This window comes from Eubalaena glacialis, chromosome 16, assembly GCF_028564815.1.
Source record: "Eubalaena glacialis isolate mEubGla1 chromosome 16, mEubGla1.1.hap2.+ XY, whole genome shotgun sequence".
Taxonomy (NCBI): Eukaryota; Metazoa; Chordata; class Mammalia; order Artiodactyla; family Balaenidae; genus Eubalaena; species Eubalaena glacialis.
Genome location: NC_083731.1, coordinates 13,647,971 through 13,673,374, shown reverse-complemented (window position 1 = coordinate 13,673,374; position 25,404 = coordinate 13,647,971). Strand labels below are relative to the sequence as shown.

At 38.6% G+C, this 25,404-nt stretch overlaps 1 protein-coding gene and 1 pseudogene across 1 annotated transcript in view; both read left to right on the top strand.

Moving 5' to 3' along the window:
- Positions 1–25,404, top strand: part of HS6ST3 (heparan sulfate 6-O-sulfotransferase 3) — a 649,716-nt gene that overhangs the window by 473,781 nt on the left and 150,531 nt on the right. The window lies entirely within an intron of this gene.
- On the top strand, positions 20,147–24,304 carry LOC133076645 (ubiquitin-conjugating enzyme E2 variant 3-like; annotated as a pseudogene).

Sequence of the window (25,404 nt, the reverse complement as noted above, 5' to 3'; positions counted from 1 at the left end):
AGATTTATCTTTAAGTTTATTCATTCTCTCTCTTCAGCTGTGTTGAATTTGCTAATTTATCTTACTGAGTTTTAAATTTCATTTAAAAAATTTAATCCAATGGATTCTTTTAAACATTGATTTGTTTTTTAAAATATCTTGTTTTCCATGCTTCTGAATCTTTTATTTCTTAGATCATATTAAACATAATTCTTTTATATTAAGAATATTATGTGTTCAGTATCTGAGAAATTTGTAGATAATTCTGCCATCTCTCATTCTTGGTGTGCTTTTTCTTGTGTGTGGTGATCTTTTTTTTATTGTGATTGCCTTGTTTTTCTTAGAATTATCTGTGAGAACTATTAGAGCTCCAACTTGATGTTGAATTCCTCTAGAGAAGCTGTCCAAGCTTACTACCAATCTGGATGCATATTTAATTATTTTCTGTGCTTGTCGTTTTTCAATACATACAGAAAGCATAAATGTGGGTCACAAACTCCATAGTGTCCATAAGGATTGACTTGTGATGACGAATTCTCAGGGAGATTCATTTTTTCTCATACTGAGTGTCAAGTTATGGCAGGCACTGTCTTTTAAGTTCCCTTACTCTCCTTTCCTGGGATGAGGATTGTTTATTATTTACTCTTCCACTTTGGAATCTCAGCTTTATTTAGAACTCTATTAAATTTTTTCTTTGCAGACCTTGACTCTTATCTCTTACCTGCTACGCCCTGACAATCCATCCAAAAAGAGAGTCAAGGTCACAAGATTTGGCCAATACCCTCAAGACAATCGAGGCTTTGATGCTGCCTTACCTCTCCGGGGTCTGGCTTTTACTTCATTTTGGGGATTCAGTTCATCTGGGGTTCCTTTTTTCCTCAAGACTTCCAAGATGGCTGAGGGAGACGCAAGAGGGAGGAGATATGGGGATATATGTATATGTATAGCTGATTCACTTTGTTATAAAGCAGAAACTAACACACCATTGTAAAGCAATTATACTCCAATAAAGATGTTATAAAAAAAAAAAGCTATGCTTTAAAAATGATTTTTTTCATTCGTTTTGGGAGCTTTCAAAGGTAAACAGAAAATTCAGCCTGCCATACTTTTAGAAATGGGAAGTCTTCTCTAAATGGGCTTTTTTTTTTTTTTTAATAGTGCCCATTAGAATAAGGGATATGAATGACAGTCATGTTATTGAGTTTTACATTTTTTAGAAATGCAGCTCACCATTATAATTAGAAATCAATGGTTTTTAGTACTCTTAAATGTAAATTCAAGGCGGAAACATTCTAAATGTGCGAGTGCAAACGCATATGAGATAGAGCTTGTTGCTAATTTCCTCTGAGGAAATAAAGGTCTACAGAATTGGGCTGTAATCAAAGGAGCTGTGAGGTGGAGGCGATATGTCAGGCAGCCTCCTTTAGTTTCAAGGGCAGGGTCAGGCGTATACAAAACAGCTGATCTTTTCTCGAACATTTCTTCAGAGTACTTTTATTCTCGCACAGATTATGGACCTTTCCTCTCCTTTGTGCCTGGGTGTCATCTTTTAATTCCTCTCTATTTGTAAAAATAACGGTTTAGCAGCCCATGGCCCTATTTAGATCAAAGGGCATAGCAATAATAAATGTTTTTTATCATGAAATAACAGCTATGAATGCTGTAAATTTCACTCTCAAAGACTGATAACATAAGACACTGACTTTGTCCAACAGTCTTAAAATTTAATGAGGTAAACAAGAAAGTTCTAAGAGTAAACAATGTTGTTTATTTGGAAAAAGAAATAGCTGCTTATGCCATTTTTCTTTTTCTCTGCATCAACCCTTATTACCAGTAATTCTGTTGGGAGATTTTGTCATCATTAAGGACTGGTTCTCAGCTCCAGTCTATAACATCTTACAGTTATCTACTGATATCCCAGACATGTTGCAAAATTCCTAAAATGCAATTAACATCAGTATTCTTGGGTTGTTCGTCATATTTCTTAAACATCAACTCAAGGTTTTTTTCTAGATATATCCAGATAATATTGCAAATTTCTCAAAAAGGCAATTAATTTTAATTCACATTGGTAGAGATGTTATATATTTCTTAAGCATTTCTTGCAATGATAGGATGTCAGAATCACTACTCTGGGACTCCTGAAAATCTCCTTGAAAGAAAACCAAGGGACTCTGCATGCCAAAGCAGAGTGGAAAGGGCTGCCATTTGACAAATTCAGTGGAGGTGTATCTGAAAATCCATGCAAGTTAGGGCTCAGGTTTATTGAGACAGGAGTGAGGGACTGTCCCATTGACTGAACCTAACAGAGAGTTCTTTTCTTTCTAGAATATCAACTGGTGGACAGTTGTTTCTTTGGGGGCCCAGAATATTAGCTAATAAAACTTGATTTCTGAACTTCAAAACTCTGCTTGTTTCCTGCAATTAAATCTTTTAAAATACCTTTGCAAAGCAGTTCCAAAGCACCAGCCCTTGGAAGCACGGGGAATTTAGGTGATCATAAAGGGCTGAAATGTATGATATCGGTGAAAGAAGATGGGCTCCCTCGTTTTGCCATTTAGTCACTGCCCAGTGAGCTCTGAGAACGGTACATAACATAAACAGGAGTCCTGCCCTTAGCAGCTTCCATACTGAAAGCGAATCACTGTTTTGCAGTGGCAATACCATTTCTTTTTATTGTTAGTGTTGGTGGTGGAACTTTGATAGTTCAGGCTGTACACTCCACTCAGGATTAAGGAAAACATTGCCTCTGTCCATATGGTGCATCGTCTGAATACAGCAGGCAAGACATCAGTAGATGTAAAAATCTGGGAATACGTGAAGGAGATGTGCATGTTTATGGCGAAATCAGCCAGGTCATTTGTTTGTTGTTTCTCCTCTCACTGTGCTGGGAACCACACTTTAATCAGCTGTAACCACACTTCTAATTCTTTTCTTACTCCTTCATCTTGCTTTCCTGTCACTCTTCGAACACAGGAAGCTACAAAGTTGGCAGTATGCCTCCTCTCTGCAGTGAGTCAAAATATGGAGGAGTGGATTTTGGTACCATTCCATGGATCAGTCAGCATGGGTGTGCGCATTGGCGGGGACCAGTGTTTCTCAGACGTCCAGAGAGAAAGGCAGGAATATAAAGTGAAGGCATATGTACAAACAGGGAAAGCAGAAATGAAGAGCAACTGCAGAAAGCAAAATAAATCTCAGCTTGGTTCTGGAGCAAACAGCAAACAGTTCTGTTAGCTAAAGAATAAAACTTTTAGTCTCAAAGGACTGAATTAACGACCAGAATCTTCGTTGAGCACTTACTGAGTGAATCTAGGATGCTCCAATAGCATTTGAGAGTGAAGACTCTAGAAAAAAACTTTAAAGTGGAAGAAAATTTTGAAGCCCATTAGTCTGTTACTTCAAATCAAGACACTGGGCTGCTCCAAGAAAGGGCTGGTGTTAAAATTCTGACCCTGTGGCATCTAGTTTTCCATGCTTCCAAACAGCTCTGCTGACCTGTGACCCCAAATGTACGTGTAAATGTGGAGGTGGGTCCTATTTGTGGCAAGTGATGAAGGGAGAGTATCCTTGGATTCTGCATTTCCACCTTAAGACTTGCTTCATCTATCATTATTAAAATGCACGGCAAAGGGTATGGAGAAGAAAAGTCAATAAGAAAAAGCTTGAAACAGAATGACTTGTTTTGTGTCACCAATACTAATTAAGAGTTTATAAGGCTAGAGATTTGGGCTCCTTTGAAAATCAACTTTCACCCAACAAATTAAGCATCACTTTTTATATCCTAAGGGAAGAGAGTCTCTGAAGACTTGGTCTTATCCATTCATTCATTTATTCATTCATGTATTTATTAAACAATATGCATGTGTGTCTCTGCCACAGAAAAGGTCTTCAAAGACTTCCTTATTGCCAAAGCTATTGGACATGACTCTATATTGACTTTACCACAATGGGGCATTGACACTGTTTTCTGCCTTTTCTATGAAAATCTTTTACACATTTTGCAAGTCCCTGAGCCTCCAGGACCTCACACTCTCTTTGTCTCACATGCAGGTCTCTGAAATGTCTCCTCATCACCTTCAGGGGCACCTGCTCCCCAGCTCACCCCTTAAATGATAGTTTTTCCCCAAAGATTCCCAGCTACTGGGTCTCTCTTTTAACAAGAGTTCTTCATGGGAAATCTCATCTACTTCCAAGGATAATTTCAGCTCCTATAAAATTAGGAGTCACATAGTTTAATCTTAATCCCTCACGCTTCTCTGAGCTTCAAGCTCATATATCTCAAGGTCTAATGAGTACCTCAAGCCACTCACTTCCTGCCTCTCACCCGGCACAATGTCCTTCCCATTCTGCCTTTTCAATATTTCTTGCGTAGCCTTACTCTCAGCCCTAATACAGGCTCCCATGGCTTTTCACCAAGATGATTACAATTGCCTCCCAGCTGGGCCCTTTGTTTTCAATCTTTCACAAATAAAAGCCAGCCTCTATTAATTTCCCAGTTTGAACAGTTTAAAGCATAGATATGAGCCTGTTTCCCTTAGGGTTGAACTCTTTCAATGTCTATCTTTCTCAAAAATGATAAGGTTAAAAAAAATCCTTGGTTACCTGGATACTGCCCACCTCTCTGGTGTTAATGGCCTGCTGTTCCCAGCCTGGGCCTTGAAGTTTGCAGGGCAAATTGCATAGTGTTCTATGCCCTCTTGCCTCTGTTCACACTGCTGCCCATGTCTGGAACTCCCTCCCTCCCTGCTAATTCTTGACTTAATTCCTCTTTCTTTTCAGGGCTCAGCTCTGGCATAGTCTTCTCCCAGCGGTCTTCTTGACTATACCACCAGGATTACGAACCCATCTGCTGTGTTCCCTCCGGCATCTTGGTCATACTCTATGTAACCTCTGGTTGCCTTGTGCATAAATGTTATGCTGGTGCATGCATGTCCTGACTAGACTCTAAGTTTCTCAAGGGGAGGACATTCTATCTCTGGAGGAGGCTCGGTGCCTAGCACAGAGTAGGTGGACAATAAATGTATCTTGACCTGACTGCCAGACTCCTTGCTCTAGGCTAGAAATACGGAGATAAACATGATATTGGCTCTGCCTCAGAGAGCCCGCATCAGACAATACCTAGCAAATCCCCCCCCCCACACACACACAATAAGATATGAGATGCACATGGGATGTGGAAACCGCCAACTTAGCCTGTTGGGGGGTAGAGTAGAGGGAAGGATCCAAAAATACTCCTCAAATGAGGCAAACCTTTGACTCTTTTCTTCACTTATCCTCTTCTGCACTTTTACTTCTTCAGTTAAGGAAACACAATCCCTTAAAAACCTGACTGAGAGGCAGAGGACTACTTCATCGATGGATTGATGAAATCCAAAGCTTTCCCTGCGAGCTGTTCCTTTCATCTGGCTTCCACAAGTGTTGAAGCCAAGAAGAAAGTACACTTGTGTTTGCCAGGGACTTGCAAAATGTGTTCCTGACTGGCAAAACACAAAAATCTTTAAAAAGTGAGGAAATTGTACAGCAAGTGCTGCCATCTGAGAGTAGCAAACAGGCTCACGTTTGTGTAGAAATTGGTAGAAAGGCACTTATTGCATAGTTAGTACGTGGCAGATAAGAGAACTCCATGGCGCTATTGCCAAATGTCACTTTTAGATACGCGCTCTACACCTAGTGACTTTGGATGAAGTTGCCTACACAGAACTGAGGGGAGAATTTGGCTCTAAGTGTGCAATTTGGCCATGGCTGCAGCTCTGAATATTGAGAAAACAGCAGCATGCAATTGGAGGTAGGGTCTTGGGCACATCAGCTGGATTTCTCATCCTATCTCTTGGGCCCCCTTGTGCCTGGAACACAATGTGAGCCATTTTATTTACTTTTGGTGCTTTGCGATGCCAGAATCACAGCATCCCAGACCTGAAGGGAAGCTCAGCATATTTTTCTGAGAGTCCCTATTGCTAGAAACTCAGGATGGAGTTGACACAAATCTAATGAAATGAAAGAGCTCTCTTACCCTCTCCTGAATCCCAGAAAGCAGTGGCATTTGGAAAATTGTGTTCTAAACTAGTTGACAAGGGCAGGAGTTTGATAGAAGCTGGCTATGAATTTATATATATTTGAAGATTTCTGCCCTCCTTCCTCTCTGCTGTTTGAAGATAAATTGTATTCAGCTTTAGGGAGCTTAGTTTAAATAGCATGCATGTACACTGGAGGATTCTCTTAAAAAAAGAAGAAAAAAGGAGAGGTTTTAGAGCCATATTGGTTATGGACACTAAAATAAAATAAGAAATAAAATAATGAATGAAATTGCATTTTTTGGTTGCCTCCTAAAAACTAGAAGAAGAAAAAGAGTTTGGCAAGTTATGATTATGTACTCAAAATTTGTCAGTGCTTAATGAATTCAGAGGTTATTATTACAACTACTGTAGCCTTACATAACTTTGTGTCAATTTGCACTTTATTAATAGGAGAGGGGCCCGGCTGGGACTGCCTTTATGTCAGATATGAAAAATATTTAGCTTACCAGATTGGTATGATAAACAATATCAGAGGCATGGAGAAGTGGTCTCTATAAGAAGCGTATATCAAACACCTGATATTCTGTGTTTTCCATTGTATGGGTACAGAAATATTTCTTGCCAGAAGGATGATAGAATTGAGAAATTATAGCACACATTTGTGGAACAAATACAGATAAACTTTGAGGTCTTGGACAAGTTCTTTCATCTCTCTTATCCTCAGTTCCTTCATCTGGAAAATGGGAATAATTACCTCAAAAGCTTATTCTGTCAATTTACTAGGATAACATCATGCCTGCGATGTTGTGAATAGTTCATACTATTAGTTTGTATTTCTATTAAGGCAGGAAAATTAAAGTATTAAATCAAGGCAGGTAATAGATGGTGATTAAGAGCAAGACTTAGAAGTTACATGATCACTGGCTCAAGTATTTATTGAATACGCACCAGATGTCCAGATGTCAGGCATTTGCTAGATGCTGAATGTTTGATGGTGAGTGAAAATGTGAGTCCCCTGCTCTTATGGAGTAAATAGCTTCTGGAAAGAAGCAGAATAAACAAGTAAAGAAACAATAATGCAGTCTCCCTTCCTTCCAAAATGGTAATGCTTTCTTGGAGAGCCTCTTTTTTTTTTTTCAAAGGCTGGGTTAAAGATCCCATCTTTGTTTAGTTTCTGTATGGTGTTTCCATGGTGACTGAGAAGGGTGCCTTGTAGTGGGTAAACAGAGACCCACCTGTGGTTTATAAGACACTTAGGGCTGTTGGGGGAAAGAAGGTTGGCTGCAGCACGCTTACCTCCTGGGTGATAGCTCTTACGACTTATGAAGGGAACACCTAATTGTGTGGCATCAGTGAGCTAACACTTGTAGCTTATTTATTCCTTAGTGTGACCAACCACCCAGATTTTCTCAGGACTGAGAGAATTCCAGTGCTTGGGACTATCAGTGTCAACCCCAGGAAAGTCTCAGGCAAACAAGAACAAGTTGCTCACACTACTTATATTATCCACTTGTCTATCTTCAGACCCAGAACTATAATTTCACATTGTGAAAAGCTTTATGAAGAAAGAGAATAGGATGCTGTCAGAGTGAATTATAGAAGGGACCTTGTAGAGATTGGGTGAAAACGTTTACCCTGAGACCTCAAACATGAAAACATTAATTGTAGCTCCTACCTTTGTCTCTTATTAACTGTTCAATCTTAGGCAGGGTATATAACCCTCTTTACTATAGTTTCTTCATCTGCAATAAGTGGATAATCACCATACCTAATCATACTTCTTATACCTAATCATATCATACATTACAGGATACTTTTGAGAATTAAATAAAATAATGCTTGTAAATCACTTAAAAGATTCCCTGGCCATTGATTTTTAATTCATTACATTTTAGTAATATACATGTAAAATTATTCAGCCTTGTTTTTTGGCCTAACATATAGCATATCCTGGAGAATGTTCCATGTGTGCTTGAGAAGAATATATATTCTTCTGGTGTTGAGTAGAGTGTTTAAAAAATGTCTGTTAGGTCTATAGGTTTATGGTGTTGTTCAAGATTTGCATTTCCTGAGATCATCTACCAGTTGTTTTATCCATTATTGAAAATGAGTTATTGAAATTTCCACCTATTATTGTTGAATTGTCTATTTCTCTCTTCAATTCTGTCAGTTTTTGGTACATGTATTTTGGGACTCTGTTGTTAGGTGCATATATGTTTATAATGACCATATCTTTTTGATGGATTTACCCTTTTATCATTATAAAATGTTCTTATTTGTTTCTAGTAACAATTTTTGTTTTAAGGTCTATTTTGTCTAATATTAGTATAACCACTGAAGTTCTCTTTTACTGTTTGCATGATATATCTTTTATACTTCCAACCTATTTGTGTCTTTAAAAGTGTGTCTTTTGCAGACAGCATATAATGGGATCTTTTTTTTTCTTATCTATTCTGCCAATCTCTTTCTCTTAATTGGAATGTTCAATTCACTTATGTTAAATAAAATTACTGATAAGGTATGATTTACATGTGCCATTTTGCTATTTGTTTTCTATATGTCTAATGTCTTTAATGTTTTTCTCATTACAACCTTCTTTTGGATTACACAGATATTTTCTAGTGTATTATTTTAATTCCTTTGTTATTTCTCTTATTGTATTTTCTTTGAGTGATTGTCTTAGTGATTGCCCTGGGGATTATAATTAACACTTTAATATATAATAATCTACTTTGGATTTATACCAATATAATATCAATAGTATACAAATCTTTTTTCCTATAGCTCCATTTCTTCACCCTGCTTTGTGCTATTATTTTTATAGAAATGATATCCTTATCCATTTTGTGCCCATCAACACATATTTACAAGTATTACTTTACACAGTTGCCTTTAAATCAAATAGGAGGAAAAATGATTTACAAGCCAAAAAACCAAAAAGTTATACCATCTTTTGTATTTACCTATATAGGTACCTTTACTAGTGCTTTTTTATGTCTTTATGTGGATTCAAGTTACTATCTAGCATCTTTTTATTTCAGCCTAAAGGGCTTCCTTTAGTATTTCTTGTAGGGCAGAAAAGCAAGCAAATAAATGCTCTCAGCAAGCAATAAATTCTTCACAGTTTTCATCTGTGAATATCTTAATTTCTACTTTAGTTTTGAAGGATAGTTTTGCTGGATTTAGAATTCTTAGTTGACATTCTTTTTCTTTCAACATTTTGATTATGTCATATCACTGCGTTCTGGCCTCCATGGCTTCTGATGAGAAATCAGCTTATTGGTTAGTCTTATGGAGGATTTCTTGTATATGATGAGTCACTTCTGTCTTGATATTTTCAAGAGTCTCTCTTGGCCTTGGGCTTCAACGATTTGATTATGAAGTGTCCGGCTGTGGATCTTTTTGAGTTTATCTTACTTGGACTTTATTGGGCTTATTAGATATGTAGATTGATAGTTTTCCTTAAATTTGGGAAGTTTCAGCCGTTAATTCTTCAAATTCTCTTTCTGCGCTTTTCTCCTGTCCTCTTTTCTCCCTCTGGGACTCCCATTATGAACATGTTAGTCTGCTTGATGCTCTTAGGCTATGTTTATTTTCCTTTATTCTTTTTCCTTTCTGTTCCCTAGACTAGGTAATCTCAATTGGTCTATCTTCAAGTTCACTCATTTTTAATTCTGCCTGCTCAAATCTGCTGTTGAACTCTTGTAGTGAATTTTTCATTTCACTTATTGTACTTTTAATCTCCAGAATTTCTATTTGGTTCCTTTTTATAATTTCTTTAGTTACTTGACCTTATTTATTTATTTATTTATTTATTTTTAATTTTTATTTTTTTCAGTGGGTGGGCTGGCAGGACCCTTGAAACGGAGGCATTCTGTCCCCTAATTTCAGTGGGTAGGCTGCTGGACCCTTGGAGACTAGGCATTCTGTCCCCTGATCTTGAGTGACCTCTGGAAAATGACAGGCCAAACGGAAATTTACACAGGCATCCCGGTGGTTCCAGAAATGCAGGGCGCCCGACCTCTCGTCCCCCGTGGCGGCGTGGTGCACGTGTTCATGTCTCAGGGTCCACGCTTGGGCCCCGCAGCCCGCTTTCGGGAGGGAAAGCGCAGCGGGCGCCCTTTCCCGTGCTCGGCTTGCGGGGGACCCGCCTCCGGGGGACCCGGCGGGGGAAGCCGTCGCGCCTCGCCCCCGCGCGGGCTCCGCGTGTGTCCGTTTGTGGAAACTGTGTCGCGGCCGGGGGCGGGGTCGGGACGCTGGGACCCGCGGGTGCCGATGTTGGCTCTGGGCCCCGTCCTTGACCATATTTAGAAGAGCTAATTTAAATTCGTTATTGTAAGTGCCAGCGTTTGGCCTGCCTCAGGAACGGTTTTTCTATTGATTGTGTGTATGGGCCACCTTTTCTTGTTTCTTTCTATGTCTCCTACTTTTTGTTGAAAACTAGACATTTTAGTTAATGTAATACGGCAACTCTGGAAATCAGAGTCTCCGTCCTCTACAGGGTTTGCTGCTGTTGTTTAGTGACTTTTCTGAACAAATTCTGTAAATTCTGTATTCTTTTTTGTGTGTGGCCACTGAAGTCTCTGCTCAATTATCTTAATGGTCAGCTAATGATTCAACAAAGACGTTTTTAAAAGCCTGTAATTAATAAGTCCCCCAGTCTTTGCCAAGGGCTCTGTGTGTGTACTAGAGAATACCTTCAGCACGCAGCTGGGCTGTTGCTTCTTAGCCTTCATTTTCCGCTTGCATAGAACCTCAGGTTTAGCAAGCGGTTAGTGTGTTTTAGGCCCACCTGAGCACGCACACAGCCCTGGCCAGATGCACAGCCCGACACACACGCACGGGCTTCTAGATTACCGGGAATATACTAGGGATTTTCAAAGCCTCCTATGGCCATCTCATTACCCATCTTTTCCTTTTAAGCTTTTGTTTAGCCTATTGTATTAACTGTTACCCACTGCTTCAGGGAGTTGCAGTGCTAAACAATTGCCTCTGATTTATTTCAAACACCCCTGGGAAAAGGCTTTTTTGCATTGGGTGAGCTTCAAGTCAGCTCATTTAAAGACAGTCTTGCAAGTGGGATCTTTCAGGGAACCGCAAGACAGGTCAAACAATGGCCGATTCTCTAGGAATGGGGCTTTGAAGATGCTCCAACCCCATTCTGCCCTTTCCAAAGGCTGCCAGACTGCTGGCTTTAGCTGTGATTGTGGCTCTTGGTTTTCAAGGGTACTGCAGATCTGGGGGGTGGTGGTGGGAATAGGGCAAGTTAAAACACTGTGAAGCTTTCTCTTCTTAATGAAATTTATCCTTTTTTTTAAAAAAATGCTCTATGAATTGCTGCAAGAGTTTGGCTAATTTTCGGAGTTATAAAAATGTCAATTTTGACAATTTTTGGCAGTGTTCTCATTGCTTTTATAAAGAGGAGAGGCTTTTTGGACGTCCTTACCAGCATTTTCACTGATGCTACCTCTCACTATTGAAAGACTCGATAAATGGTGTTTATTGTTATCAATTATTAGCTCAACAACCTCATGGGATGAATATCATTATTATTATGTTACAAATGATTATGAAGCAAAAAGTAAGCAAAATATTTGGTGTCTTCCATCTCTTTTTGCTGTACTTTTCCCATTTCACCTGCCAGTAAGGCTCCTCATCAATGTCTGTCCTCAGAAAGGGATTTTATGTTAATCAATTTTGTCAGATTAATCAATTATATGGATTTCAGGTCATATGTTTCCTCTCCCAAGAAAATGTGTACTGAGTCAAAGCATCTCTTTATTCTTTTAAAGGAATTTGAAGCATCAGTGAGAAAAGTGGAATTTTGATTTTAAGGCAGGGAAGGCCTTGAGATGCCTGAAATAGCATCATATGGGCAGGAGACGTTAATCATTTTACTGGCTCTAGTTTGGAGTCCACCATTGCCCGTGGGCCTGGAGATCTGCCAGGGCTTATGTGGGATGATTTAGGGCACTGCCTCAGGGGGGTGGTGTGCAAAGGACAGAAGCAGCATGGAAAGCTGATTGACATTCTTGGTGGGATGTGGTGAGGACTGGCTTTATAACATGTGGCTAGCATACTCCAAATAGGATGCTAAAATCAATAGCAGAAACCCATGGCTGTACCTTAGGATCAGTAATGTCATAGGAGCATCTTATTCAAGAAAACAAAATTTTCAAACACCTTGTTTGCTTGTTGATATAGCAAATAGACAAAACATGCTTCAGAAAAGAAATCTCTGGAATTGATTTTCCTCTATGGCTCTTTCTGCAGAGATGACATACTTCCATAAATGGCAATCATTTGAAGGATGATCTCAAAGAAGATTCTGTTTTAGGTAGAGGAAAGATTCTGCCTTATAACCTGGATCAGTCCTATACCAGAAATACTAACTATTCAGTTACTAGAGATAAACTGTGAAGAGATTCAGAAATGTGAGACTTTGTTTTTAAAGAAATATATTGTTTAATAGGATTCAAGCATCATCGTGACACATCTGAGCATGGGTTAATAACTCCGCTGCTAAATACTAAGTACTCTCACTGTTCTTGGGGGAGTAATACTGCAAAGATGGAAATTCAACACCACCTAGGTATAAACTAATGCCAGGTGTGTTCTTGTTGCCTTTTCTGTTTTTTGTTTTGTTTTGTTTTGTTTTTGCTTTGCTTTGGTTTGGTTTAGGAGGAAGCATCAAAAGCCTGCTGTTAATCTGGTATTTGACATAGACCTATAGAATCGTATGACTTCAGAAATAGTTTCATGAATGAGGAAACTAAGGCCCAGGGAGTTTGGGTGACTGTCTAATGGAATTCATGAGTCAGAGAGCTGGACCTTAACTCCATACCCGTGATACCTCTTGTCCAGTGTTTGTTCCATGTTACAGCTCTACCTCACATATTCCACTTCGGTGAAATGTAATATTGAGGTGAGAATACCTGAACATGTGTGGAAATCTCCAGAAATGTGTTTGACCTTATTAACTGCGCTTTGGTTATAGGATTCTTACCAAAGAAAAAATTCAAGCACATCTAATAGAGAACATCACTTACTGTGGACACTGTGTTGACACCAGTGCAATCTGTATTGAACTACTCTCCTTTAGTTCATAAATAAATATATTTAGGAATGATGATTCACCTTGATTGTTGGTTTTGAAATTAACTCCAATTCAGGCAAGAGAACTTGGACTCCATTTACCTGCTTAAAATGGATGAAATGCCAGGCAAATTGTTAAGAGAAGTTCTGTGGTTTGTTGTATTTGCAAATAGTTTAGAAACAATTTTATAGTGTATTTCCCTTCTAGTTCATTTTGTACAATGGTCTATGTGGAACTAAGTGACCTATCAGATTTCTTCAAAATCTGTGATTCTTGATTGAATGCCATTGCGAAGAGGACTTGTTACTAATAACCAAGATGAAATTCAACAGACTCAGAAAGATGATCTCATAGCAGAAGAAACTTAGGATTTTCAATGATACAAAGGGTGACACAGAGGAACAGTAATAAAATGCCCAATTTAGAGGGTTAAAAAATAAGTAATGTAGCCATGTTATGCATTGTGATTATAAACTGCTGAATTGGCATTTACTGTGACAAGAGTCTCCAATTTACTGGATGCGTGTCATTGGAATTTGCCCTTTCTTTTTATGTGTCTTTCCATGATGAATACCAGTGCTGGGAAATGAAGAGCTCTTACCCTTTTCATACTTTGCTGAATGCTCACGAACTTGCCACTTGTTGCTTCTATCATTTTTGCCTCAAGGTCACCTGAGGGGACAGAGTCATCCAAACAAGGTCACTGACTCTGTGGAAAGTTAGTAGTTGTTTCTTGAAAAGAAAAGTCACAGAAAACTTAGGACACCACGGATATAATTACTATAAGGTGGAAAATGGGTTAAGAGAATATTTTCTTTTAATAATGAAATTCATTTAAAATGTGATAAATACTGCTTGGACAACTAAGGTCATTTGGTCTGCTCTCAGTAATTCAATTAGGAGAAATCTGAAAGCAGTAAGTGTGCGGTAGGTGGGAGCTGTAAAAGCACTGGACTGTTAATAATTTGAGACTTTCTCATCCCTTTACACGGATGAAAGTGGATCAATTATGTGAACGCTCGGGTCTCCGTATTGTCCTCATTTCATGTATAGGCCTTGAGGGACATTGCTCAAGGACCCCAAACCGTGAGGCAATGCTCTTGCCTTTTGGAAGAGGGTCACTGTCTTCAACTTGATTTTTCAAACCAGGAAAAATGCAATAACGGGCTTTGTTTTTTTTTTCTTTTCAAGTCATAATTTCAATGTCCTGAGAACATAGAACCCTTTTGAATCAGAGCAGCTGCTAAGAACTAGGGCAAACATTCAACAGCAATTTGAGAAAACATTTAGCATTATAGCAAGCAGGGGCTAGCTGAACTTTCCTAAGAGTGTAGACCCAAAGAGCATGTGGGTTAGGCTTCTGGTGCGTTTTCCCCTAGATAGTGGAATTCTTAGATTTGGGTAAGCTTCTCTCCACCCTCCGGCAGATGCTGGGGGTGGAATCTAAATTTAATTTCGCCCAAAGCAAATCTGCTAACAGTGTTCATGTTTTTCAAATGAAAAAAATTAGAAGACATGGCTTGACAATTACAAACACATTTATGAGGACAGTGAGATTGTCCTGAAAATTTTTAGAAATGGGATTAGCACACATATGCTGTACCTCAAAGCTAAATAGAGCTCTTAAAAAGTGATATCATATGTCTGATTGTTATAACATATGACTAGTTATCTATAGCATGATTTGTTTCTAAATAATTAAGAATTAACCATCATCTTTTGATTCTCTTCTTCTTTAATGAAGTTAATTGCACACACACAAAAAATAAATTATCTCAGTACCACCTTTTATCTAGTGCCTTTTCTTAGTATTAATCAGTGTAATAGGCCTATTGGCTGTTGGTGCAATGCCTTGTACCAAATGTCAAATGACCTTTAAAAAAATGTTTTTGAGCACGTCTCGGAAACCACATTGACCATTTGGAAAGTCCAATGGTATACATGTTGGAGTATTTAGATATCCTGATGACATTTTATTTTAAGGAACCTTTTATTTTAAGGTTCTGAACAAGTGGGTCACCGTTAGGGGTTTGGTCCAAAGGCTGAGGCTGGAGTGAGGGATATGTGAAACAACCAGGAACAAAAAGGGTACAAGAATGAACGCTGAATCGCAAATCAGGGAAGTAGAACTTACTTTAAGTCCAAGAGCGATATGGATGCTTGTGTGGAAACAGGCAATTGAACTAATAGTGCAGAAGACGGAAATACGAGAATGATGCTGGAGGGGAAGCAAAATGTAAAGACCCAAACCATGGCCAAAATAAGCCTGAAGGGCTTGTGGTGTGTATTTATTGGCCTGCAAAGCCGTGCTGTTGTGAGTGGGTAAGTCTGAGAAAGCTATGTAATAGCGGTAGATAGCTCCACCTTTCTGATGTGTCTTAAATTCATTCTATCTCTATCCGTTCAATTCCTACTATTACCTAAATCCCTGTTATCTTGAGTCTGCGATACAGGGCCAGGCTGTTCTTTCTGCTACTCCCTCTCTAGTCCATCCTTTATCTCAGTTCTGGACTCACAGTACTGATCCTGTCACTCTTTCCTTTGAAATTCCTTGAGCGCCTCCTGTTGGCGACTGGATTAAGTCCCAACATTTTAGTCTGGAATTCAAGGTTCAACTCCAACCCATATTTTGAAACCTCTTTCTCCCTTAGTTCCCTATGATCAATCATTTATTTATTCATTCAACACATATTTATGGAACTCCTAGCATGGTCAGGAATGAGCAAAAGTTTTTTATCCTAAGTGTACATTCACCATTCCCTAAGTCCACATTATATGTTCTTATCCCCAGTTCTTTCCTAATGCCATCTTGTTTTTCTGGAATGTTCTTTTTCATCCCACTTCTTTTATTTATTGATTGATTGATTGATTTTTGGCTGCGTTGGATCTTTGTTGCTGTGTGTGGGCTTTCTCTAGTTGCAGCGAGCGGGGGCTACTCTTCATTGCGGTGCACGGGCTTCTCATTGCAGTGGCTTCTCTTGTTGCAGAGCACAGGCTCTAGGCACGCGGGCTTCAGTAGTTGTGGCACGTGGACTCAGTAGTTGTGGCGCACAGGCTTAGTTGCTCTGCAGCATGTGGGATCTTCCCGGACCAGGGATCGAACCCATGTCCCCCTGCATTGGCAGGTGGATTCTTAAGCACTGCACCATTAGGGAAGTCCCTTCATCCCACTTCTGACTGTAGAAGTCATGTTTATCTTTCAATACTTAGTTAAAATGCCTTGTCTTCCCCCATTATCATCCCTGACTGAATTAGTAATTGCCCTGTCTTCTGACCTACACTCAGCACGGTGTCCACATCATAGACCACCTTGCCCCTCTTGCTGTCCCTGGCATGGCTTCCTTGCTGCACCCTCCTCTCCGGGTGGGTGAACCTCCCTGTGATCCCTCAGCATGTTGTTCCTCCCTTCTGGCAGGCCTGGCTCACATTTCTCTAATGGCTTGCAGAATTCTTACACCTTCTCCAGCTATTAAAATGAGCTAAAAAGCGTCTCCTTCAAGAAACATTTCCTCGTCTCCTTCTACCCTCAGACCATACAATAATAATCCCTCCTTCCTTCAGGTCTTCTCAGCATCTGGTTTTATCTCTATCAGGGCACCTGCTTCATACTGTTCGGTATTCAATGAGTTGTCTACGTGCCTTTTCCTTTATGCAGCTTGAAACTCATTTGGACTATGGAAACCAGATTCTCCTTGGCTCTCTTTCCCCAACAGCATGTGGTCCGATTCTTTGTTCATAACAAAGTCTTTAGTAAATTTTTGTGGAATGAATGAATGCACACATATTTGGCTCCATATATTATTGTCATGACACACATCAGATATGTAGAAGCTTAATACCTGGTGTATCGTCTCAGGAATACATATATATATTTAATTTCACATATATAATTAAATTCTACTATTATATATAATGCAGTCATATATTATAGTCTCTCTCTATATATATATCTATATATCTATATTTATATATATGTAAACACATTTGTATGTTTATAACTGGTATATATATAATAGATATACGCATGCATATTTGCATGTGTGTGTGTATATATTGTATATATATAATTATATAAAATGGATAAAATTATATATTTGGTATGCAGTCCAATATATATATATAAAATTTGGTATGCAATCCAATAGCAGAAGCTTAATACCATCACCTTCCCTTGGGCTAAACGTATCGAGGAAGCTCTCTCGTTAACTAGCAGGAAGTACAGGCAAGACGGTGTCATGGCCATCGAGTGCAGGACATGGGCCACGTGTGTGAAAGCAGTGACACATGAGTGGTGTCGGCACAGGCCCCTTGGACTCCTCTTGGCACAGGGAACATGCTGTGAGCTGTGAGAGTGTCTCATTGACCTCCCCAATGGGGACCAGAAACATGGCGTTTTTCCAGTTGCTGCCTTCATCCTTTTGTCACAGATGTTCTGACACTGTGCCTCTTGGGTCAGCCCCCTTATTCGTTACTAACTCTCTTTTCATCTTGGGAGCAGCTGTCCTCCAGGAAGAGATTAGACCTTCTGGAGTGTTGGGAAAGGTAGGGCTGGGGCATGCTGGATGCTCTTCTGTGTGAGAAACCCACTTCCCTGAGTACAAATCTAATCCCCCTCTTTCAAACACAGATAATCCACTCCCTGCCAATCGGTCTTCACGTCATCAAGTCTCCATCTATGGAAGAGATGCTCAAACACACTTTTTGCTTCCTTGCCTTTCCCTTTCTATTCCATCTCTTGTCTACCCTTTTCTCTCCCTCCCTTCCCTCCTGTCCTTCTCTCCTTTCCTTCCCCCTTCTGTTTGTCTGTTTGTTGCTTTCTCACTCTTTATTTTTAAGATATGACTCTGCTTCGATGTACTTGGTACACACAGTAAAAGGAGCTGATGATTAAAATAACCATCATCACTTTGTATTGAATTGTTGGTGTACAGCCTTAAGGTTTGAAAGCATCTCACCTGTTTGTTCTTGACTGTACAGTGCCTTAGAGCAAATTGTTTTCTATGTTTCTTTGAAGGGAAGACTAAATGCAGTCAAACAGATGCTTAGTAACTTTCGAAGCGAATTATGCATCCAGTCTTTGAGGAACTTTGCGGGGATACGGGTTCTGAAAATATTGCTGCTGTCAGCAATAGCGCTCATAATTACTCTAAAACTGTAAATTAAAAAAGCATTGCTGGGTCTATCTTCACCCTCCTATTTGGCTGTTTCTTAGAAATGCAGCACTGATAAAGGAAATGGGGAGGATTTTCTTATGGTGCTCCAAAATTCCAATCACATCATAGTAGTTGTCAATGAATTGATGACCAAACTCTGATGGTTGACTGTTTGCTCTGCAAGGAAATAGAAATGCTTTAAACAATTTTTTTAATGCCAGTACCATTTGGTGTCTTGTGTTTGCTAAAATCTTTTCTGAGGTGAATGCAAAGGCGGGGGAGCTTCACTTTTTTATTCAGAACGGTCTTGAACCAAGAGGATTAGAAAGCACAATTGTCTGTTCACTGTGGATTTGATTCTTATCTTCCACTCCCTCCCAAAGAAACAGAGGTTGGATAGTAGGCAATGTATAAAATCTTTTGAAATTTTTGTTTTTAGAAGTACCACTTGCAAAAAATAAATATCCTAATGGAAACTAATGAAGTCTGTGGTGACCCAGACTCTCTGTGGTTTATTTTTAATCATTAGTGTAAGAGCACACATCTCATCTTTATCTTTTACACATCCTAGATGTGCCTATTCTGAAAGCCATCGTTATTAGAAAAAAAACTAGAGTTAACCTGTTTGAAGTGGTTATTCAATTTGACAAGATCAGTACCAATTTTTCCCCATCAAGAGTTCAGGGAACTTCTTGGCTATCTTGGCTGGCTTACTAGCAATTTTTGTTATTTTTTGAGGTGTATATCAGTGGAGGGAAAAGATCACCTGAGCCCTTAGGACATTGTTACGTTTATATTTTCTCTCTGCCAATATCTGTCAGCGGAGAGCAAAATGACCATCTTAGTTCTTTACTTCATGCTTTTCAGTTCAACCGAATTTCTCAATCTAACTCACTCATGATGGCAGGGACTCGAGAAACTGTGACCCCACCCCTGACAGTGGGTGGGTGGTCAACTTTTCTTAAGGAGGCTAAATCAGGGGACATTTCACATGTGTTAGAAAATGTGCTTCAAAGTCACGTTCAACGGGGAATACCAAAGTGCTTGGAATGCACACGATTATGGCTTATCTCCAGGAGGATGAATGCAATAGAAGACATCATCATTTTGAATTCTTACTCAAAACTTGCGAAGGATCTGTCAATGGGAGGACTGCTGATTTTTGCTTAGGTTTTCTCATTCGTATCTATGCCCAAATAGTCAGTCTTATTGGAAGCCTGTATAAAAGAACTACTCCTTTCATTTACAAGATTGTTCAAAGACCCTCTGATGTATCTGTGATGAGCCTTCTCCAAGAAGAAAATTCTGATTGTGTGCTGAAGAATATTACTACAGCTAGTGCTGTGGAAAGCCAGACATTGGTGATAAAGAGTAAAATGAAACTCTACCAAACACCCACAGATCTTGCTCCTTCCATACTGACCAGATGTGCATTTTGTCCCTGGAAGTTGGGTGGGGATGGCTGGGGAAAAAAGGCGAGACCGCCAGACCACAGTGTGATAAAGAGTAGAGATGTGCCTCCTAACCTTGTGTACTTGTCAACCTTCTGTCGGGCTGCTCAGGTCTCTCTACATCTTCTGAGAGGAGATCCTGCATCTCAAGAACAAAGGAGTGGGCTGAGCATAGTTTATGGTAGTAAAAGATCTCACTCATTTTTGTTGTTACGAGGATGACCACAATTATAATTCAGGATCTTTGGTTGCTGAGAGAAAATAAGATAATGTATAAAACATAGCAAGGGATATAATTCCCTCAAGAGCTTCCAATTTAGACTAATATTTCTGTGTCTTTATTCATAAACTAAGGGAATTATGAAGATTGTCTTTGAACCTCTGAAAAAAGCATTGTTAAGAATAATTCATGTGAATATTTTTTAAATGCAAGGAAAGTAAATTACGGTCATGGACCTAGATGCCAGGTATAGTTTAAAGTTATATGCTAAGTTCAGCAGAGCAGAACACTAATGCAATTAGTAATTTATTCCCCAATAATGCTTTCCATCCATGATGTCTCAGGATGTTTTACAGTATCCCAATTATGTCACATACCCTTTCCTTTATTAAGGGAAATGTCATTTTATTTCGATCACAAATCCTGGTTGGATTCTCCAACAAACTGGATGTACTGAGAAACTAGGACTGATGTTCCTGTGCCTCAAGCTTTATGTGAGTTCTAAACCTTAAATTTCAGAGCAAACAGATTGGTTCTGTGTATATTATGCCTAAAACAGTCTCATGGTTGCTTTAAAGCCACATTTGGGATGCCTTTCCACTGGGTGCCAGTTGTCAAAACCTAGATGTTTCATAGCAAAATGCATTATTCTGACTTCCTTCAATTGTGTGTGTGTGTGAGTGTGAGAGAGAGACAGAGAGGGAGAGAAAAATGCATGTGTCTCTGTGTTTTTTTGAGACATGCCTCAAGTGGCCACACTAATGCAATTAGTGTGGCCAAGAAAAGAAGAAAAGTAGACCCCAACCAGCTCTAATGTTTATTCAGCACAAACAAAAAGACATGTTCTTCCCCTATTTTTAGTTATTGCAAAGCAAAGTTACAAACATAATAAGGATTATGTTAAAAAGAAAAAGAAAAAGACAAGGACATTATCTAGAACCCTCACTTTTAAGATGTTAAGACAGGAACAGTGTGCCCAGATGTATCCTGTTATCATTATTTCAAAAGAAATGTCTTAGAAGTTTGAAAAATGCTTTGCTGTGAGTGCTGGAGGTTTAAAGATGCTATTGGTGACTTTTGCAGAAAGAGCTTTCATGAAGAAGCCGCCTGGCAATGGTCATGCCAACACCAAAAGTATTCAGTGTAATCTTTTAGACTCTTACCTGTCCGTAGATGTGAAAAAAGAAGTGAAGGGAGGAAGATGGGAAAGTTCTGTTCAAAATTACCATCAAAGCAATTGTGAAGGAAAAACAGCACATCTTAGCTAGTAGCTGAAGTCAGACTTTAACAGAATAAAAATTAAGAGGCACTGGCCATAAGGAAGTACATTGAAACTGAAGCAACACCTGACTTTGTAGTTACATATAACTGTCACCCACATCCATATCAACATTATCAACAGTATGCCTGTTCCCAATGTTCATATAAATGGAATCATACCGTATGAACCTTTTTTGGCATCTGGCTCCTCAACAAAATGTCTATGAGATTTATGCTTATTATTTCATCCATCATTAACTTGTTAAATTTTAATCCTGTCTACTATTCTATTCTATACCATGATTTACTTATCTCTTTTTCTATTGATATTATTTGGGTTGTTTCCAGTTTCTGGCCATTATGAATAAGGCTTCCGTGGATATTCTTGCATATGTCTTTTGATAGATATATGCACTTGTTTCTCTTGGGTGTATGCCTAGGGGTGTGATTGCTGGATCATAGGATAAAGGTATATGTTGCTTTAGTAGATAATGGCAACAGTTTTCTAAAGTTGTTGCACCAGTTTAGTTTTCCCTCAGCAAGATATGAATGTTCCAGTTATTCCACATTCTTGACAGCAAGTGGTATTATCAGTCTTCTGGGTTTAGCTATTCTAAAGAGGATGTAGTGGTATTGCATAGTTATTTTAATTTGCATTACACTGATGATTCTATTTTTTTTTTTTTTAAGATTGATTGATTGATTGATTGATTGCTATGTTGGGTCTTCATTTTTTTTCTGTGCTAGGGCTTTCTCTAGTTGCGGAGAGCGGGGGCCACTCTTCATCGCGGTGCGCGGGCCTCTCACTATCGTGGCCTCTCTTGTTGCGGAGCACAGGCTCCAGACGCGCAGGCTCAGTAGTTGTGGCTCACGGGCCTAGTTGCTCCGCGGCATGTGGGATCTTCCCAGACCAGGGCTCGAACCCGTGTCCCCTGCATTGGCAGGCAGATTCTCAACCACTGCGCCACCAGGGAAGCCCTGATGATTCTATTGATTTTTGCTAATTTGTCACTTAGGTATTCCCTTTTATGTAGTGCCTGTTTAAATCTTTTGTCCAATTTTAAAAATTGGTTTGTTTGTCTTTTCCTTATTAGTGTGAAGGAATTTCTGAGATATACTATGTATAAGCTTTTTTGTTGGATATATGTATTAGAGTTGGCCCCTATATCCATGAGATACGGAGCGCTGTTCTTTGGCCGTTTAACGGACTTGAGCATCTGCCGACTCTGATATCTGCGGAGGGTCCTGATACAGATCCCCTGTGGATACAAAGGACCAACTGTATAACTGTCTCCTCTCATTCTTGGATTATTTTCTTCATTCTCTTCCTGGTGTCCTTTGAGAAATTAGTCCTTAAATTGAATGAAATACAATTTATCATTTTTTCTTTGACGTATATTAATTTTTGTACTAATTAAGCAATAATTTTCGACCCTAAAGTATGAAAATATTCTTTGTTTTCTTCTAGAAATTTTGTGGGTTTTTTCTTTCATACTTAGGTTCAAGGTCCATTTCATGTTAATTTTTAAGTATGATGTGAAATACTGACACAAAGTTCATTTTTTTCTCATAGAGATATCCAGTTGCTCCATAACCATTTATTGAAAATAAATTCTTTTCCTACTGAATATTTGGCATCTTTGTCATAAAGCAGTTTACTCTATATGTGTGCATCTATTTCTGGACTATCTATTCTGTTTACACACAGTCTTTTGTAAATTTTTTCTGCTTATATATTATGGTTATATTCTCATGATAATGATATTCAACCCAGTACCTTTCAATGGACAGGATTTAATTTATAGATGCACTGAAATTTACTTAATCCCTTATGGCTTTTGAACTCAATTATTAAATTTTTTTTCTTACATGTACTGAACCATTATGTACCCTTGTTCCATACAAGTGCAGTAAGGCTAGCAAGGGAATTAAATTTTTAATGAAGAGAACCTCTATTGTATAGTGTGAAGTATATTAATACAGCATCAGAAGAACTGAATTCCAATCAAGATTCTGCCCCTTATTAACTGTGCAGAATAGGTCTCAGCTGTAATTTGGGTATAATAACACTTACCTCCAGAATTATTATAAGAATAAAGCCTATTAACGGACATGGAAGTGCTTTCAAAAATGTAAATTGTTATAAAAACATTTTTGTTATTGATAAATAATAAATGTTTGACAAACAAAATCATTTTAGCTTATTTGACAGACATAAAATCATTTTAGCCTGTTCATAAGAAAACAGACCTTATCTGGGACAAGCCTCTAATTCAGAAGAGATCTCCAGTCTTCAGGAACTTTAAATTGTAGTAACCTGTTAAGTATTAAGTATTTGCCCTATCTCCAAAATTGGAGCCCTCCTAAATCTGTAATTGTTGGGTTAATCAAATAAATGATTTTGAAGTTTCAAGAGGAACTTTCTCTGTGCTCCTTTTCATCCACCTGATGAGGCACGGTAGGTAGACTTGGCAGCCTAGATTGCAAAAACTAATGAAGGTGTCTCAGACATAAATTCAAAGACCTAGGAAAATGATGAGAATAAAACAGTCCATACATTTACGGTGGTTGGAGTCAAATAATTATGCGTTGCTTGGACACTAGCAATTTCAGCAATGACATTGCAGAAGGATGGTCCTCTTAGACAGTCTAGAATGGTCTGTAGGAGATGTGATGACCTTGACATCTTCAGCCTGCACAAGGTGGAGCTCAACAAAGATGTGTCTGCCTTTGCTCATTCCAAGATATTGCTCCTCACACTCAGCTCATTGGACAGTTCTCAGTCCTACCCTCCTGAGGTTCAGAGAAATATGGATTTATTCAGAGCACTAGTCCCAGCCCTGGGACATTATAGTCAACTCAGTGTCCTGCTGTTGTATGTCGGCCCATGGAAATAATAACCTAAGTGACATGGAAACAGTGTATTTTCTAAAACTTGAATGATAGAAATTGAATGCAATTGGATTCACAGAGAATACAATATATTATTACATGTATTTTGAAAGAACAGACTTTGGGAGAAGAGTATGTGTTATCGGGAGCAAGAAGAAGACAAAGTATCTACATGTGATGGCTGAAAAGAAGCAATGAGTCATAACTGGCAGGTGCAGTGCCCAACAGAGTCATGAAATTGTTAAGGGTAAAAGTGAAAGACCTGCTCTATTGTCATCAGTCACTTACCTGGTTGATAATATTGTAAGCAATAAGAAAAAGTTGCATTCTCCTTCAATTTCAGTGAAGGAATATTAGTATAAATAGTGAAATGTTTTTAAGTTTTCCTTCTATCCTTAGAACTAATAGGGTATCTGAAGTCATCACAACCACAGTGAAAGAAGACAAAAAGTGACTAGACACTCAAAATCATCCATCTCTGTTCTCCCAGAAGACTTAAACATTTAATTCCAAATTTCAGAGTTACCTAAAAGAAAATGTATGCAAACTTTCCTAAGAATACAGTGTTGAAATTTCTGTATCTCATTACCTAGTCTTACAATTGCTTGGTTAGGGTAGATGGTGTCTTTATTAGCTTCGTAATTTAAACCCTTAAGGTGCTAATTAAGGAGAAATAAATCAAGTTTTCTTTGGCATTTTGTGATGTCTATATGCTGTCTAGAAGAGATGCAACTTAGATGCAAAGACACAAATAGCTTTAAAGTAAAGGCTGGAAAAAGATATACCATGAAACAGTAACAATAATGGATCTGGAGTAGTTATATTAATATAAAGCAAAATAAACCTTCATATATTAATATTATTAGAAACAAAGGGAGATATTTCATAATGTTAAAAGGGTCAATACATTAGAAAGATATAACAATTATAAATGTATATGCACCTTATAACAGAAACCCAAATGCTTGAAGCAGAAACTAACAGAATTGAAAGGAGAAATAGACAATTAAAGAAGTAATAGTTGGGGATTTCAACACTCCACTTCAATAACTGATATAACAAGTAACTCAACAGAAAATCAGCAAGGGTATAAAAGACTGAACAACATTATCCACCAATGTTACTTAATTGACATTATTGCACATTTCACTCAAGGACTGCAGAATACACATTTTTAGAATGAAATATTCTTCAGAATAGACTATAGGCTGAGCTATGCAATAATTCTCAGTACATTTTTTAAAAACTAAAATCATGCAATTGTTGTTTTCTGACCACAAAAAAATTAAATTGGAGATCCACAATAGAAGGGAATCTGTGCCGAATATTTGGGTAC